Source organism: Protopterus annectens, chromosome 5.part0, assembly GCF_019279795.1.
Source record: "Protopterus annectens isolate FY-2018-M chromosome 5.part0, PAN1.0, whole genome shotgun sequence".
Taxonomy (NCBI): Eukaryota; Metazoa; Chordata; order Ceratodontiformes; family Protopteridae; genus Protopterus; species Protopterus annectens.
Window position 1 is genome coordinate 1,446,568,416 of NC_056735.1, and position 17,243 is coordinate 1,446,585,658.

At 43.5% G+C, this 17,243-nt stretch overlaps 1 protein-coding gene across 2 annotated transcripts in view; it reads left to right on the top strand.

The window, feature by feature from the left end:
- The window catches only part of TPP2 (tripeptidyl peptidase 2), a 2,672,548-nt gene that overhangs the window by 1,872,349 nt on the left and 782,956 nt on the right, over positions 1-17,243 (top strand). The window lies entirely within an intron of this gene.

Genomic DNA, 17,243 nt, shown 5'->3' on the forward strand with positions numbered 1-17,243 from the left:
GAGCAAGAAAAACTGAAGAAAATGGCGTCGGCTGTTTTTTTTATACCCCTGTCTCACTGACGTCAGGGAAGAAGCGACGACAACCGACGCCGGACCTAGACTTTGGAATTCGGCTGACCGAGGACCCGCCTGACGGCAGGAGAACCCATATGTAAGGACTGCAGCTGTATTAGCACTCAAACATCTACATTTATGGTAGGTACAAAACTGTACTTTTTTTGGCGTGCTGTTTGCCAGCTACCTCATTTTCCTCTTGTCCCTTGAGATCTGGCAGGACAGGGGAACAACCTGAGCAATACAGGCTGTTTCCCTTGTCTCAATGAGAAACAGGTTTTTAGTCCAGAATGTTCCTGGTTCCCAGGAAGGAAGGGCTATGGGAGGCCCTTTCTTGACTTGTCCTATTTCAACATTTCTCAAGGTTTCTTCCTTCAGGATGTTGTGTTCAGACCCTTTTCCCTCTTTTACTTCTCCAGTCTTTTTCTAGTCTCCCTGCATTTGAAGGATGCCTACCTGCCTATTCCTATTCACCCTCTCTTCAGAAAGTGTGTTTTTGTTTCTTCCTCTATTTATCAGTTGCCTGCTTTGCCTTTTAGTATTTCTACAGCCCCAAGGGTATTTGCCAAATGTCTGGCCCCTATGGTAGCTTTCTTCAGATTTCAGGGAATCCAGATATTCTCTTATCTGGATGACCTTCGGATTCAAGCTTCTTCTCAGCAGTTCCTGCTTCAGAATCTATACTTCAGTGTGCTTCTGGGCAACGTGGGACTCATCCTCAATCTCTAAAAGTCCATGTTGATTCCCTCTCTGATCAAAGAGTTTGTGGGTTTCAGGATTCAGACCATCCCAGTGTTGGCTTCCCTTCTGCCTCCCAAGATGCTTTCTCTTAATGCTTATTTCCAGTCTCTTCTTCCTCTTCCAATTCTTCCTGTAAGGGAATTTCCCCCAAGCCCTGGGGTTTATGGCATTCACCATTCCCACAGTTCCTTTGCCAAGCTGCACACGAGGAAATTTCAATGGTATCGCAAGACTGTTTGGCTACAGTACTGTTGTTCTCTGGAGTTTCCATTCCTTCTTTTACCCAGTTTCAAGCTTAAACCTTGCTTGTGGATTCATCAGACCTCCCCCTAAATCCAGGTCTGCTTGTTCTGATTCCTCTCTTTACTCAAGACCTGTATATGGATGCTTCTGATCAAGGTTGGGGGGGGGCTTCTTCAAACAACATAAAAGTTCATGGTCTTTGGTCCAAGCAACAGATGTCAGACCACATCAATATCAAGAGATGAATGCTGTAATCCTAGCTCTTCAGGCCCTTGCTCCCTTTGGGTTTCATGTCCTATAAAGGTTTTTACAAGTAATACCACAATCATGTGGTGCATCAACAATCAGGTGGCAAAAAGGCTTACCTATTTTGCGGGCTAGCTCTTCAGACTTGGGATTTTGCAGTTTGCCACCACTTGGTTCTTTAGGTGGTTTATGTCCTTTCAAAGCACAATCTAGTGTCATATTCCTCTGAGCAGGTCCAGGATACATCCTTACAATTGCCTACCCTCTGAACAGACAAATTCATCGGTTCTGTTCCATATTTCAAAGTCCACTGACTTGAAAAGTGGATGTCATGTCTTTTCCTTGAAAGATGATGTTCCTGCATATTTATCGTCCTCTTTCTCTATTTCCCAGGGTCTTGTATAAGATTATGTAGGACACATCCAGAATCTTGCTGGTGACTCCCTGTTGGCCCAGACAGCACTGGCTCCCCCTTCTGTTTTACCTGGCCAAAGGCAATCATCACAAGTTACCTCACAGGATGGATCTTTTCACACAAAACTAGGTGATGTTCATCGTGTTTCACTGTTGCAGTCATTACACTTGGGTTATCCTGCTGGCAGGCTAACCACAGTCGGCCTGAATTCCAAAGTCCTGGTCCGGCGTCATTTGCTGTCGCCTCTTCCCTGACGTGAGTGCGCCAGGGATATGTAAGATGCAGCCGACGCCATTTTCTCAAGTCTTTCTTGCCGTGTGGTGCCCGAAGCAAAAACAGTTCGCAAGTGCCGGTCGGCCGACTCCTGAGATTTTCGAAATTAAATTTCAGAACCAAAGTCTTCAATAAAGCTAAGTACCCCGTTGGGGAAACTTTTTTCTTGCTCCAGGCTGATGTCAGTAAAAGTTAACAATTGTATTTCTTGTGGGAAGCAAATACCTCATAAGGATTTTCACTCTTACTGTATTCCTTGCCTAGGCCCTGACCATGACGTTGCTAGTTGTCGGTTTTGTGCTAGATTCAACCAACGCACTATTAAGCGTCGGTTTGATTTTGCTTTACATTACTTTGGCCGAAGGTTTAACTACATAATGCCATCAGAACAACTGACGGCCAAAATTCATAAAAAAACACAAAGACAAAAGGACAGGCATCCGGGGTCCAAAACCGACGACGAAGCCTCTTCTAGGCCAGTCGCCGGTTCTCAGTGAGGCGCTTTCGCAGCCCCTGACACCCACTACCTCAGAGCCACAGGCCGCCTCCGACTCCCACGTGGAGACAACTAGGCCTCTGGAAACTCAAGGTAATGGGGCCTACGGAAACTATCCCCTCAGATGGGTCCAGAGCCACTGAGCAGGCATCGGCTTCTGAGGGTGTTTTCAGACCTACACAGCTTACTTTCAAGTGCACTTCAGCAGCCAAGGCATAGTCTAAAACACCACTAAAGACAAAGAAACAAGTACAGCATTCTCCTGGACAGTCATCCATGCCAAAGAAACAGATTCTTAAAATGGCTGAGGACCTAATTACTTTGATCAGGGGTTCCCATCCCCCTCCTGATAAAAGGCCTAGGCAAGACACCGACTATGACTCCTCTGACCAGGTATCTATTTCCTTGGATTCCTCTTCAGAACAGGGATATTCTCTTCCTCCCTATGAGGACTCTGACGCTGAAGAATCAATCCCTTCCGCCTCTCCTCCTGAGGATTACTCTTTTGGGGAAACCTTGCACACTATGAGGGAGCATTTCCATTGGGAGAGCCAGGATTATTCAGAATCCAAGAAAAGGCTCAGGGACTTTCTTTCACAGCCTCAGCACAGACCCCTTGCTATCCCTCCTGTACTAGATATCGTTGATGATGTTTTCTCTGAATCCAGTTGTCTCCTGATTCTTTACCCCCTGCACCAGTCAAGCCAGATAGGTACTATAGGGTCCCAGACTCTCATAAATTTCTTTATAAAAACCCTGCTGCTGATCCAGAAACAATTTCTCAGGGTCCCAAAGGGGTCAAGGCTTCCACTGCAGAAAACCCTGTTCCCTCTGATAGGGATTCTAGAGCACTGGATAGATGGGAGAAAAAAGTTTACACTTCTGCTACTTTAGCTGTAAAGGCTTTAACCTGCCAGGTTCACATGCTTAAATATCAACAATACCTAATGTCTTTGCTAAAACAGAAAATGCTTACAAGCTCAGAATGTCCTGACAATAAGGAAATGCAGGATTTATTGCATGCAGCTGAACAAGTGGGAAAGCATGCTCTGCAATGTGGTTTTGATTCATTAGAGGCTTCCTGCAGAGCCGCAGTTACAGGTTCTGTCATTCAAAGGCATGCTTGGTTAAAAGAGCAAAGTTTACCTGATCATGTTAAAGCAAAATTATTGGATGCTGCATTACAGCATGATACCTTGTTTGGTGTTAAGGCAGAAGAGGTGTTAAAGAAAATGGAGGATAAAGCAAAATCAATGCAGACAGTGAAGGATTTCTTACAGGTTCAACCAACCTAGATTCAGCAGGAACTGGCCTTCTAAAAATTGGTCCTTTCCAGTGTCAGACAGGCCACAAAGAGGCAGATACAGATGCCCAAGAGGCAGATCTCAGCCCCAAGGCTCATACAGACCTAAACAATAGCATGCTTCGGCCCCCAAAGGCGGAGAAGACAAATCACAACCTTATAGGAAACCGTCACAATGACTTCCCTCTACATAGGTTCATAGGCTGGTAGTAGGCTAACTGCCTTTGCACGCCATTTTAAACTTATCCACTTACCCCATGTGAGAATCAAACCCTGCACCTTCTGTTTGTAAGGCAAACACCTTAACCATTATGCCATCCTCCCACCCAAAAAGCATCGTAGGATTTGAACCCTGGACCATGCACACTATCGTCATAGGACTTACCACTAAGCCATCTGAGCTGTATCTTATCTTTTGGCAGCACCCTTAGGGGGAAAACCAGCATTTTTCTCACAAAATTGGCACATGATCATCCAGGACAAATGGGTACTGAATATTGTTTCTCAGGGTTACAGGTTCCACTTTCACACCCTACCAAAGCCAAAAGGCATGCCAGACATGCCACAAAATCAATGGGCAGAGGCACAAAAACAAATTATTCCTCTCATGGACATGAGAGCTATTCAAAAAGTACCACAGCAAGAACAGGGGCAAGGATTTTACTCAAGACTTTTCTTGGTACCCAGAAAGGACAAAGCCTGGAGACCAATACTGGACCTGTCAATTCTAAATACTTTCCTGGATGTTCCAAAATTCAAAATGTTGACACTGCAGCAACTTCTACCCATGCTGGGCAAAAAGGCTTGGCTAGTTACTTTGGAACTCAGAGGCATACCTGCATGTTCCAATCAGACAATCTTGCAGAAGATACCTCAGATTCATAGCTGGCTGAATGTATTACCAATTCTCTGCACTGCCCTTTGGCTTATCTATTGCGCCCAGGGTCTTCACAAAATGCCTGGCACTAGTAATTGCCTTTTGCAGACAAAAAGGAATTCAAATATATCCCTACTTAGACGACTGCCTTATTCAAGCAGAGAGCAAGGACATTCTTCTAAAGCATCTGGCATTTGTAAAAAGATTACTAATTTGCCTAGGGTACACAGTAAACAAAAAGAAATCAAAACTAGTGCTCTCTCAAGAGATAATATTCCTGGGTGGAAGCTTAAATACAACTGCCCAGATGGCTTATCTCACGCCAGACAAGCAAAGGCAACTGACTCAATACTTTCAAATGATGGCAACAAAGACCCAACTACCTGCAAGAAAAATTCTGCAGTCTTTGGGCTTCATGGCATCCTGCATCCTGCTAATTCCATATGCAAGACTGCATATGAGGAAGCTACAATGGTATCTAAAAAGTGTTTGGACTCAACATTGCTACAGCCTGGAAACAATAATAACTCTTATTCCCTGCCTGCAACAGGAGTTTCGATGGTGGGCACTGGCCTGTCACCACAGCAAGGGACAGCCTTTCACTTTACCCACAGCCAGGCAGACACTAACAACAGATGCATCAGATTATGCCTGGGGGGCACACATGGCAGGAAAATGTATTCAAGGCACGTGGCCCGCAGACCAAATGCATCTTCACTTCAATCAAAAAGAGATGCTAGCTGTACAGAATGCCCTGACAGCCTTCAAGGATCTACTACATCCAGGACAACTACTACTAAAGACGGACAATACTATGGTTATGTGGTACATAAACAAGCAAGGGGGCACACATTCCTACCCCCTCTGCAGGCAAGCCATGACTTTGTGGAACACAGCACTGACCTACCAAGTGCATCTACAGGCACAATTCCTGCCAGGAAAGAAAAATACTCTGGCAGATGAACTAAGCAGAAACTCATGGACCCTCACAAGTGGAAACTAAATCCACAGGTCTTCAGCATGATAACAAGGAAATGGGGATGCCCAGACATAGATCTTTTTGCCTCCCCTCACAACTGCCAACTACAGAAATTCTGCACAAGGACTTATCACTCACAAGCATGCTCTATCATTCAGCTGGAAAACCCTAACAGTTTATGCCTTTCCACCACTGCCTCTCCTTCCCAAGGTGCTCCTAAAAGTCAGACAAGAGAAGCCAAAAATGATTCTGATTGCCCCAGACTGGCCACGCCAGCACTGGTACCCAATTATAAAGAGCTTGTCTCAAGGCCCAGCCTGGACTTTACCTCAAATTCCTCTTCTTCTGACTCAACAAAACAATCAGATCCTGCACAGCCAACTCAGAACCTTAAATCTGGCTGCATGGCAGATAATATAGCCACTTAGAACACACCTCTCTCTAAAGTTGTTATGGGTGTCATTTTGGAAGCCAGGAGGCCCAGCACCAGGAAATCTTATGCAGAAAAATGGAAGAGATTCTGTGCTTGGAACCCCACAAGGACTTGAACCACTTGTTCCAAATATTCCTCAGATTTTACAATACCTAACTGAGATGCTGGACAAAGGCCTATCCTTCTCATCAATTAAGAACCATGCCTCTGCCATTTCAGCTCATTACAATACGGAACCTCCTATTTTCTCTCATCCACTGCTAAGACAGTACCTCAGAGGGGCAAAAAACATAAGACCCCCAAGGAGAGCATGGATACCTACATGGAACCTCAACTTTGTCTTAGAAAAGTTCACACTGCCTCCTTTTGAGCCAGCCAATACAGCTGATATAAAATTCTTATCATGGAAAACTCTTCTGCTCCTAGCAATAACTTCAGCAAGAAGAGTCTCAGAGTTACAGGCATTAATGGCAGTGGAACCTTTTATCATTTTTCATCAGGGCAGGGTTTCTCTAAGGACAAACCCATCATTTATGCCAAGGGTAGTATCCAGCGTGGCTCTTAACCGAACCATTCATTTGCCAACTTTTTATCCAGATCCCCAGAATAAAGGGGAGAGACTTCTGCACTCTTTGGACATACACAGGCAGCTACACTTCTACTTGGACAAAACAAAAGCTTTCAGAAAAACTGAACAACTGTTTGTAGCATATGCTGCAGGATCACAAGGAAAGGCTATCTCAAAGCAGACTATTCCAAAATGGATAGGACACTGTATTTGTTTCTGCTATGCACAGCATGGCAAGTCAGTGCCTAAAAATATTAGGCCACATTCTACCAGGGCAGCAGCCACTTCAGCAGCCTTTCTCAGAGGAGTACCAACCAAGGAAATTTTGGAGGCTGCAACTTGGAGTTCAGTGCACACTTTTACCAAGTATTATCACTTACCTCTTTACTCTAAATCCAGAGCAGGCTTTGCCACTGCAGTTCTGCAGGGCCTCATAGCCACTCCTAATCCTATTTAGACCCAGCCGCCCTACCTCAGCTTTGGGATTCAACCCAAGTGTAATGACTGCAACAGTGAAACACGATGAACATAGTACAGTTGTGTACCTAACATAAATGTAGATGTTCGAGTGTATTCACTGTTGCAGTCCAGGTTACCCACCCTCCATCCCCCTTTCTGTGCTGGGACATATCTATACTTCTATATCCTATACAACCTATGTGGTGTATTTGATTGCAGATGAAGGTATTGTTTTTATTTTACTGTATGTTTTTATAAGCAATATGTATTATTGGGGGCACCTGACATCTGGGGCAAGAAAAACTGAAGAAAATGATGTCGGCTGCATCTTAAATACCCCTGGTGCACTGACGTCAGGGAAGAGGTGACAGCAACCGACACTGGACCAGAACTTTGGAATTCAGGTCAACTGCGGGTAGCCTGCCAGCAGGATAACCCAAGTGTAATGACTGCAACAGTGAATACACTCGAACATCTACATTTATGGTAGGTACACAACTGTACTTTTCTCATTCACCCTCACTTTGGATGACAGGGTTTTGATTCCTTTCAGACACCAATTTTCTGAGGACGTTTTTTGGGTTTTACAGGAGGCTAGAAAACCCAATACTAGAAATTTCTACGTGGCTAAATGGAAGAGATTTTCTATTTGGTGTCTCAGGCATGACCAAGACCCTTTTTCTGTGGGGTCACAGCAGTCATAAGTTCATAGGTTCATAGGTTCATACTAGGCTATCTGCCCTAGGGCATTTTTAAGCCTAGCCAGACTGTGTTTGGCTTTCGCCACCCATTTTAAATTTATTTTGCTATGCCCTTTTTCGAGGTTAGTATACTGTGCCTCTGTCTAACAGTGACACAGAAGTGATACCCGGGGTAAACCTATGATCTCCCATCCACTCATCAAGATTCCTCTTGAAGAGAGTCAATGAGGGACTCTGCCTAACCTGGACTGGGATTTTATTCCAGAGTGAAGGGAGCCTCTGGGTTATGAATCTGTCCCTCCAGCATGTCCTATTTATTTCAGTGCTGAGGTTCAAGTCTCTCAAGCGCGTAGCACGATGGGATTTGGATTTTCTGAGGTGCAGCATGTCCATTAATTCCGGGTTGGACATGGCTTTATACGTCAGGCACAGATAGTCTCTGAACAGGCGGTATGCCACTGAGTAGAGCTGGAGTTTCTTTGGGCAGCATATGGCATCTGTTTGAGCCCTTTGATCCTCTTGGTGAGGTACTTTTGGGGTCTTTCCAGTTGCTGCAGGTGTCTGGTAAGGTACATCCCAAAAGGGGCATTGTACTCAATTATGGGCCTGATGAGGGATGAGTAAAGAGGCACGATGACCTCCCCTGATCTAGATGTGAATCCCTTCATGATTAGGTGGGCTATATAAAATGTTTTTCTAACCACTTTGGCCACGTGGTTGTCAAATGAGAGATTGCTATCAACTTGGGTCCCCAGGTCCCTAATTACTTCTTCTGAACTTGATGGATTACCACCTATGTGGTAATTTGTGGGCACTTTGTTTTTGCCAGAGGGGATGACTATACACTTTTTGGCATTTAGCTTGAGGCCGTGGCTCTGGCACCAGTTGTCTGTTTCTATGAGGCCCTTTTGGAGGATGCTTGTGTCGGCTGGAGAGTCGATTATGGTGCCCAGTTTGCAGTCATCTGCGAACTTGGTCAGCCACAGTCCTTCCATGTTGGCCTGTACCTCCGAGAAATATATACCGAACAAGAGAGGTCCCAGGACTGAGCCTTGTGGGACACCACTTGTAACTGGTTTGGAGTCTGACATGGCTTCAGCAATTCTAACCATGTGGGTTCTGTCCTTGAGCCAGTTTGCAATCCATCTAGTGACATAGGGGTTTATATTTAAGCTGGTGAGCTTATCTATAATGCCCGTGTGGGGTATTGTATCGAAGGCTTTTGCGAGGTCCAGGTAGGCTGTGTGGACCACCTTCCCCTCGTCAATGGCCTTGGTGACTGTTTCAAAGAAATCAACCAGGTTTAAGAGGCAGGATCTGCTCTTAACAAAGCTGAACTGGGTAGGATCCAGTGTCTGTATGTCCCCAATATCTTTATTTATGAGGTCCATGATGATCCTTTCCATAGCTTTGCAGACCAAGCTAGTCAGGCTTATGGGGCGATAGTTTCCAGGATCCGTTGAGGCACCACCTTTATGGAGAGGGACCACTGTTGCTGTACGCCACTCTTTGGGCACATATCCTGTAGTAAGGCTGAGACTTAACCGTAGTTTTATGTTTGGGTTTAGCTCTTCTTGGAGTTCATGTAGGACACAGCCTGGGACACTGTCTGGTCCCATTGATACTGTGTTTTTTGCTTTGGAGAGGGCGGCTTTTACCTGAGCATCTGAGATGTCAGGGGGGCAGCACTCTGGGATAGATATTTGCCCTTTTGGTGGGGGGGGGGGAGAAGTTTGCGCTGAACCTGTCAGCTAGGATGTTGGCAATGTCTGTGGGTTCAGAGTATTTTTTGTCATTTTGGACTAATTCTGAACATATCTGGGAATTACCACCCAGGTTCCTAACATAACTAAAGAAAGCCTTGTGATTATCCTTAGTGTCCTGTGCAATTTTTCTCTCGAAGCTGGCCTTAGACAATTTTATGAGTGCCCGTAGTTTTTTGCTAATACTGATCAGTGATGCCTTCCCCTTTTGGGATTTTGCTCTATCATTTAGTAGCTTCCTCCTTCTATTGTATAGTTTGTTTATGGCTGGGGTCCACCAGACAGGACGTCTGCCTTTGAAGGATTGGGTCTTGGTTTTATTTGGGATCGCATGATCCATGCATACCTGAAGGTGTTCATGGAATGCGTTTATAAAGGATTCTGCGGTCTGGGCCGTATTTTCCACAGGCCCGGGGGCTTTGAAGGATTCCACCTCGGTTTTGAGGAGTGTGAAAATTGCTTTAGAGAAGTTTTTCACTGTGGTTTTCTGGGCAGGGGGTGGGGTCGGGATGTGAATATCCAGTGAGATTAGTTTATGGTCTGATCTTACCAGTGAGGGATACACTTCTGGTCTGGAGCATAGAGTCCCCATGTTGGTGATGATCAGGTCCAGTATGCTTTCTCCTCTTGTGGGAGTGGTAACAAGTTGTTCCATAGCATTTGAGTTTATAAATTCTAGGAACCTTTGGGCTAGGGTGTTGGAGCTAGAGTAATGCTCACAGTCTATGTTTGGGTAGTTGAAGTCGCCCAATATAATGGTGTTTGGAGAGACCTTCATATTTTCCAGTGTTCTCAGAAAGGCCGAGTGGGGTTCCTGGGTTTGGGAGGGTGGTCTGTAGCAGGCTATAAACTGGAAGGCAGTTTTACCCACTGTTAGTTGCACATGGATAGTCTCTGATGCTTCATGCTTTGCCACCAACCTGGAGGTGTGGGTATCTTTGATGAATATTGATACTCCCCCTCCTTTTGTGGTTCGGTCCAAGTCTTGGGGCCGAAAAGCATGGTATGAGGTATAATCTGGTAGTGCTGGGGTGCTCTCGGGAGCCCTGAACCAGGTTTCTGTTACTGCACAGATATCAATGTTCGCCATGCTAAGGAGAGTTTCGAGTGCTTGCATCTTGAGGTTTAGACTTCTGGCTTTGAGTAGCATTACTCTTAGTTTCTTATCCCTTGTGATACCTATGGAGGTGGGTTTGTCTTTTGAGCCTTGCCTAAAAAAGGCACTATGGGGGTAGCAAGAGCCTTTGCCAATATCCAAAAGCCCAGGGGTGACAGGTGCAAGCCGTCCCTAGCGAAGCATCGTGGCTTGTCGAGCATATCATCCCAAGCTGACAGGCATTGGATCCCCTTTGAATGACACCAGTACTTAAGCCAATTGTTGAAATTGATCATCTTGTCTTCATATTGTGGCATCATTCTTGGTGAGGGTAAGATGCTACTCAAGGTCAAGGTCATACCGGCCTGGGCTACATGCTCAGAGAGCTCCTTTATGTCTCTTTTCATGTAGTCCAGGGAGGTACATCTCAGGTCATTCACACCAGCATGGACAATGACTGAGTCATATTTGTACTTGCCTTGGAGTGACCTGAGTGCTTGTGTTATGTGGCGGATCCTAGCGACCGACAGGCTGCTCACCGTGACTCTCTCCTTGTTCATCCTGGTGAGCGGGACATCAGTGTGCCTGACGATAGTCACCTATTACAAGTGTATCAGGTGTGTTGTTTAGTCTTAAGGGCTGTGACTGTTCGGCACACTGGCTTTGTGAGATGTGTTGCACGTGTTTTGTTTTGGGGTAGCGGTTGCTTGGGTGTCTGCTTTGGAGGTCTCTGCTGCTTAGGCAGATCTTTATTTAGAGCCTTCGAGTATGTTTTTGAGTGATTATGTGTTTGGTTTGCTGTCATGGTAGGTCTATGTGAGACTGGAATTGTAGTGAGTGTGGTTTCCTTCTCCTCCTGACTGGTTATGCCAGTACTGAGTTGAGAGAGCTTAGCCTCCAGTTTGGCTGTATGGTTGCATCTCTCCCATGTATTGGAATTTGTTGGGAGGAGGAGAGGGTTGTCTGTGTACATGAGGCAGTTGTAACATTGCCTCAAGATTCCAGATTCACCAGCTGGACCGGAGAGGAGATTGACAACTGACCTTTGGACATGCTAGAATAATATTGGGAATTCCTTAATAATTGAAAACAAGGGCCAGTGGGGAGTGAGGGTGTAGTGCTTTTAATTTTTAGTGCTGACTTGTATAATTGCTTTAGCGAGCAAGTGCCAGGTAACTTAAGTGCAATGTGTTACAGGTAACATAAATGCAAAAACGACAAACAATAACTTTCTTTCAAGTGAAATAAGGAAATAAGTACAGTAAGCAATGCAGATATCACTAGTGATCCACAGAAGCGCTGAGAAGCCGCGTATTAGGTGGAATTAGTGTTCCAGGGAAATAACAAGCAAACAAACAACAAGCATATAAACAAAGCTAGATTCAGCAGGCCTGGATCTAGTCTATGCTACAGCAAACAAGGTGTACCAATTTCAGTAAGATACAGTTCAAATATTCAGGCACTATAAACCTTTAACCAGAAATTCCCAGCTCAGAAGGGCAGAGTCCAGCCTCTTCCCCCACAAGAGTGCAGACCACGGACCTTCTTAATGTAAAATAACTGGCCTGAAGCCCAAGTGCTTAAACCAGAACTAATACACTTTAAGAATAACAGACACTGAGCTCTCAATCAGCAGTTCCCAACTTAGAAGGATGAAAGCTACCTGTCCTGCCACCACAGTGCATGCCACAAACCTTCCTAATGTAAAACAACTGGTCTGAAGCCCAAGTGCTTAATCCAAAGACTTAGAATGATAGCTACACTTTAATCAAGTTACTACCAAGCAGTAATAAATACAATTGAATACTTTAGAGAATGCCTGGATTAGTGCTCAAGTTACACAAACAAAGCTAGATCCAGCAGGCCCGAATCCAGTCTATGCCACAGCAAACAAGGCGCACCAACTTCAGTAAGAAGCAGTTCAGATATGCATGCACTATAAGCCTTTAACCAGAAATTCCCAGCTCAGAAGGGCAGAGTCCAGCCTCTCCTCCCAGAAGAGTGCAGACCATGAACCCTCTTAATGTAAAATAACTGGCCTGAAAGCCCAAGTGCTTAAACCAGAATTAATACACTTTTAGAATAACAGACACTGAGCCCTCAATCAGCAGTTCCCAACCTAGAAGGATGTAAGCTACCTGTTCTGCCACTACAGTGCAGACCACAAACCCTCTCAGTGCAAAACAACTGGTCTGAAGCCCAAGTGTTTAAACCAAAAGGCTTAGAATGAGTTACACCAAGCAGTAATAAATACAATTGAGTACTTTTAAGATGATGCAAAAGTAAAATAAAGTAGGTAGAAACACAAGTACAGTAAAAGGAGATGATTTTTTTTTTTTTTTTTCTGAACAAGTGCTGAGATCAAAGAAACAGATTTGAGTGCTGAAACTAGAAAACTGACTAGTTATAAGAAAAAAATAAACTAAGCTAGAAGGCTTCCCTCCAACACAGAAGGGCTTGGGGGCTCAGAAGCCTACAAATAGTCTATACCACTTAACAGGAAAGGCAGGAAACGAGCTTAAATTTTTTTTTTTCTGTTTCCCAGATGCTCTCTTTGTACACAGTAGGAGTGCCTGAAATCAGAATATGATCTCACTGCACTCAGTTGAGTGAGCAAATGAGATGGGCCCAGTAGGCGTATCCAAACACAAATTTACAAGAGGGGCGGGCAGTTTCAAGGCTACTAAGATTAACACCAAAACAAAAACAGGGAGGGTGGCTGGGACTAACTGAAGAGCAGAGTCAAAACTTCCAGTTCAGTTAATATTCTTGCAACACACAGTTAAAATCAATTTAAATACTGTATTTTTTTGAAAAAAAAAGTGCAGATAAAGGTACTTAAATTCTCTTATACGTCCAGTTGAATACAGCAAGTTCTTAGCCGGCCAAAGCTGAGGTTTTTAAGCAGAAAATATTTCACACTGTACCACTTAAATAGGCAAGGACAGGAAATCAAAGAATGTGGCTACCCCCACACCTGTAATTACTAGCAAATAAAATTCAGCAAACACTGACTAACTTCCAGTTCAGTTAATATTCCTGCAACACACAGTTAAAATCAATTTAAATACTGTATTTTTTTGAAAAAAAGTGCAGATAAAGGTACTTAAATTCTCTTATACGTCCAGTTGATTACAGCAAGTTCTTAGCCGGCCAAAGCTGAGGTTTTTAAGCAGAAAATATTTCACACTGTACCACTTAAATAGGCAAGGACAGGAAATCAAAGAATGTGGCTACCCCCACACTTGTAATTACTTGCAAATAACAAAATTCAGCAAACACCGACTAACTTCCAGTTCAGTTAATATTCCTGCAACACACAGTTAAAATCAATTTAAATACTGTATTTTTTGAAAAAAAGTGCAGATAAAGGTACTTAAATTCTCTTATACGTCCAGTTGAATACAGCAAGTTCTTAGCCGGCCAAAGCTGAGGTTTCTAAGCAGAAAATATTTTACACTGTACCACTTAAATAGGCAAGGACAGGAGATCAAAGAATGTGGCTACCCCCACACCTGTAATTACTAGCAAATAACAAAATTCAGCAAACACTGACTAACTTCCAGTTCAGTTAATATTCCTGCAACGCACAGTTAAAATCAATTTAAATACTGTATTTTTTTGAAAAAAAAAGTGCAGATAAAGGTACTTAAATTCTCTTATACGTCCAGTTGAATACAGCAAGTTCTTAGCCGGCCAAAGCTGAGGTTTTTAGTCCTTTCTTATTTGTGTGAATTGCTCAATATTTTGATGCATCATATTCTTCTGTTAAAGCTTATTCATCAGCCATTTCTGCCTATCTGCCTTGAGTCCACCTTTGGCTTCAAGTTTTGAAGTCAAACGATACCTAAAAGGCATGCTTCATAAAAAGCCTTCCTGGGACCTTAATTTTGTTCTTTAAAATTTACTTGTTTCCCCTTTTGAGCCTACCTGTTCTTCTTCCCTGCAGCATTGTACGTGAAAGGCTGTGCTGTTGGTAGCACTTAATTCTGCCTGGAGAGTTTCTAAACTCCAAGCCCTCATGGCAGTTTCTTCTTTTTTTCTTTTTTTTTTCTTTAAGGACAAGGTGTCTCTTCATACTAATCCTTCTTTATTGCTTAAGGTGCTTAATGATTTGTCCTGGAATCGGTCTACTCATCTTCCCTCCTTTTTTCATTCTCCACAGTCTGCTAATGAGAAGGTACTGCAAATCTTGAAGTTACATTGACAACTCAGATATTACTTGGGTAAGACAAAATGCATTAGAAAATCTGAGCACTTTTTTTCATTTCATTCCTGGAAATTGGGTTTGACAGTGCCTAAGCAAATCAGTTCCTCTTGGATCTCTAAGGTCATTTTTTTTGTTATTCTTTTCATGGCATGCAGCTTTCTTGTTCTGTTCATGCACATTCTACCAGGCAGTAGCCTTTTCTGGTGCTGCTTTTCATGGGTCTGGATACTATCTCCATCTTGGAAGTTGCTACTTGGACTTCTTCCCTTACTTTTACCAAGAATTATAAGTTATATGTTATTTACAGGGGCAGAGCAGGATTTGCCAAGGCAATCCTCCATGGGTTTGTGGAGGAGTCTTCTCTGCCTTCCTCCTGCCATACTTTTCTGTAGCTGTTTTCTCTCCCAAATATAATGAGCACTACAACAGTGATAAGGAAGGGACATAGTACAGATATATAAGATATTACCATAACAGTAGATGTCTGCTTCTCACTTTTGCAATATATAGTCCCTTCTTCCTGCCCTCTTTTATTTTTATGTTGTCCTACTGCCAGCCAAGGGGTTTCCTCTTATGTCCTTGTCTTGTATTGCTTCCCTTCCTGGATGGGCATGATATCATTTCTCAGGGTTGTTCTGGTTCTCCTGAGGCACTTCAGTTCTGAGGATTAAGTGTCTGTACATCAGTTATGTACCTTACTCCTTGCACATATAGGACATACATCTGACATATGATGCTTGGAAGGTGTAAAGGCTTTGGTTTGCAGACTGGACATTTAGCTAGCCTTGACAGGATATCCCACGCTTAAAGAAAACTGCAGCAGTGAGAAGTGGGACATCTGTTGTTATTGTAACATTTTACACTATTGTAATTTCTCTAAGATGGGCTGACACAGACAAATAACTGGTCTCAGGGTCATGGATTAAAACTAAATGCCAAGAAGTGCATAATAGTATCCTTCAGGAAGTCGGCCACCCCTGGTAACTGTCATATTGTCAACACACCTCTAAGAGTCGACCCAGTAGTCAGGGATTTGGAGCACACATGTAGATGGTAATCTAGCCATTTACTATCATCTGTCTATGATAGTGATGAAATCATTCTGTACTGGGTAACTTATAAACAAAGGTATGGCATCTAGGTCCAAGGAATTTATTATTCCACTGCATTCATCTTTCATCAGAAATGTCATTGAGTACAGTGCCCCTTTCAGTATGTATTAGTCCAGGCGCATTCAACAACTAGAAGATCAACAGATGTTCCTCACTGAAAGACTACAGGGTGCATATAGCATGTCCTTTACTGACCGCCTCAAAGCTCTATCACTGTATTCTGTTTCCTATAGGAGGTTGAGGGGAGATCTGTGCCTGGCATGCAAGACATCAGACTATACTCTGATGGACTTCCTGCATATACATAAAACAAATAGCACCAGAATTACCCATTCTAATGACTTAAACCTTGCCTATGATATAAATAGGACCTGTTGGAGAGACAAGTATGTATCCCAGAGAATATGCCTTCTCTGGAACAGGCTTCCAATCCAAGTGAAGCAAAGTTCCTCCCTAACCCAACTCAAGTGCAACTTAGACAATTGGATGGGAACAGGAAATTCATTCTTGGTTTGCCACCTATGTCTCTGATGGACACAAGCAGCCTGAAAATGGTTCATCTCCCAAGCCCTTTTTTACACTTACCAGGGGTACCAGAACTTCTCAGGTTTGGGATGCATGGCTAGGCTTAAAAAGGCCCATTGGTCGTTAGCCTTGTACACACTTGTGGACCTGTGAACTTTAATGACATAAAGTGAGATTTATGCTTTATAGTTCTCCCATCACATTACTTCAGTCAGTAAGCTTCCATTCTTTTTCAGACACTTCTTTCAGAACCACAGATATTCATAATTAGATCACTGCTGCAGTAGCCCAAGTTATAAGGGACATAATCTGTCAAGGATCAGATGTCCTACTATCTTCCAAAGGTTTAGAGTGCCTTCCATGTACCCATACATCTGAAAAAAACACTAGAGCAAGCCAGTATAACAAGACTGACAGATGTCAAAATTCCATGTTTTCTTACTGTTGAAGCGTTGGTAAAATTCACTTTTAGCTGCTTCGTGTCAGGTTCCACATTGAGCTAGTTCTGTCAACTGGGCAGATAGGTACACCACTGAGGGACCTTTCTGGTTTTGTGTAAAAGCTTTTGTTATTTGAGATTTATGTTTAAGAGAAAAGAGAAGTGTTCATGTGGTTGACAAATTCCATATAAAGATCTCCACATAGCTTATCTTTTTTGTTTGGGGAGAAACACTGTATTCATTCATGCTCTGTCAGCCTTTTACTCAAAAAAAAAAAAAAACAACTTAGAAGCATACATAGTCCCCTAC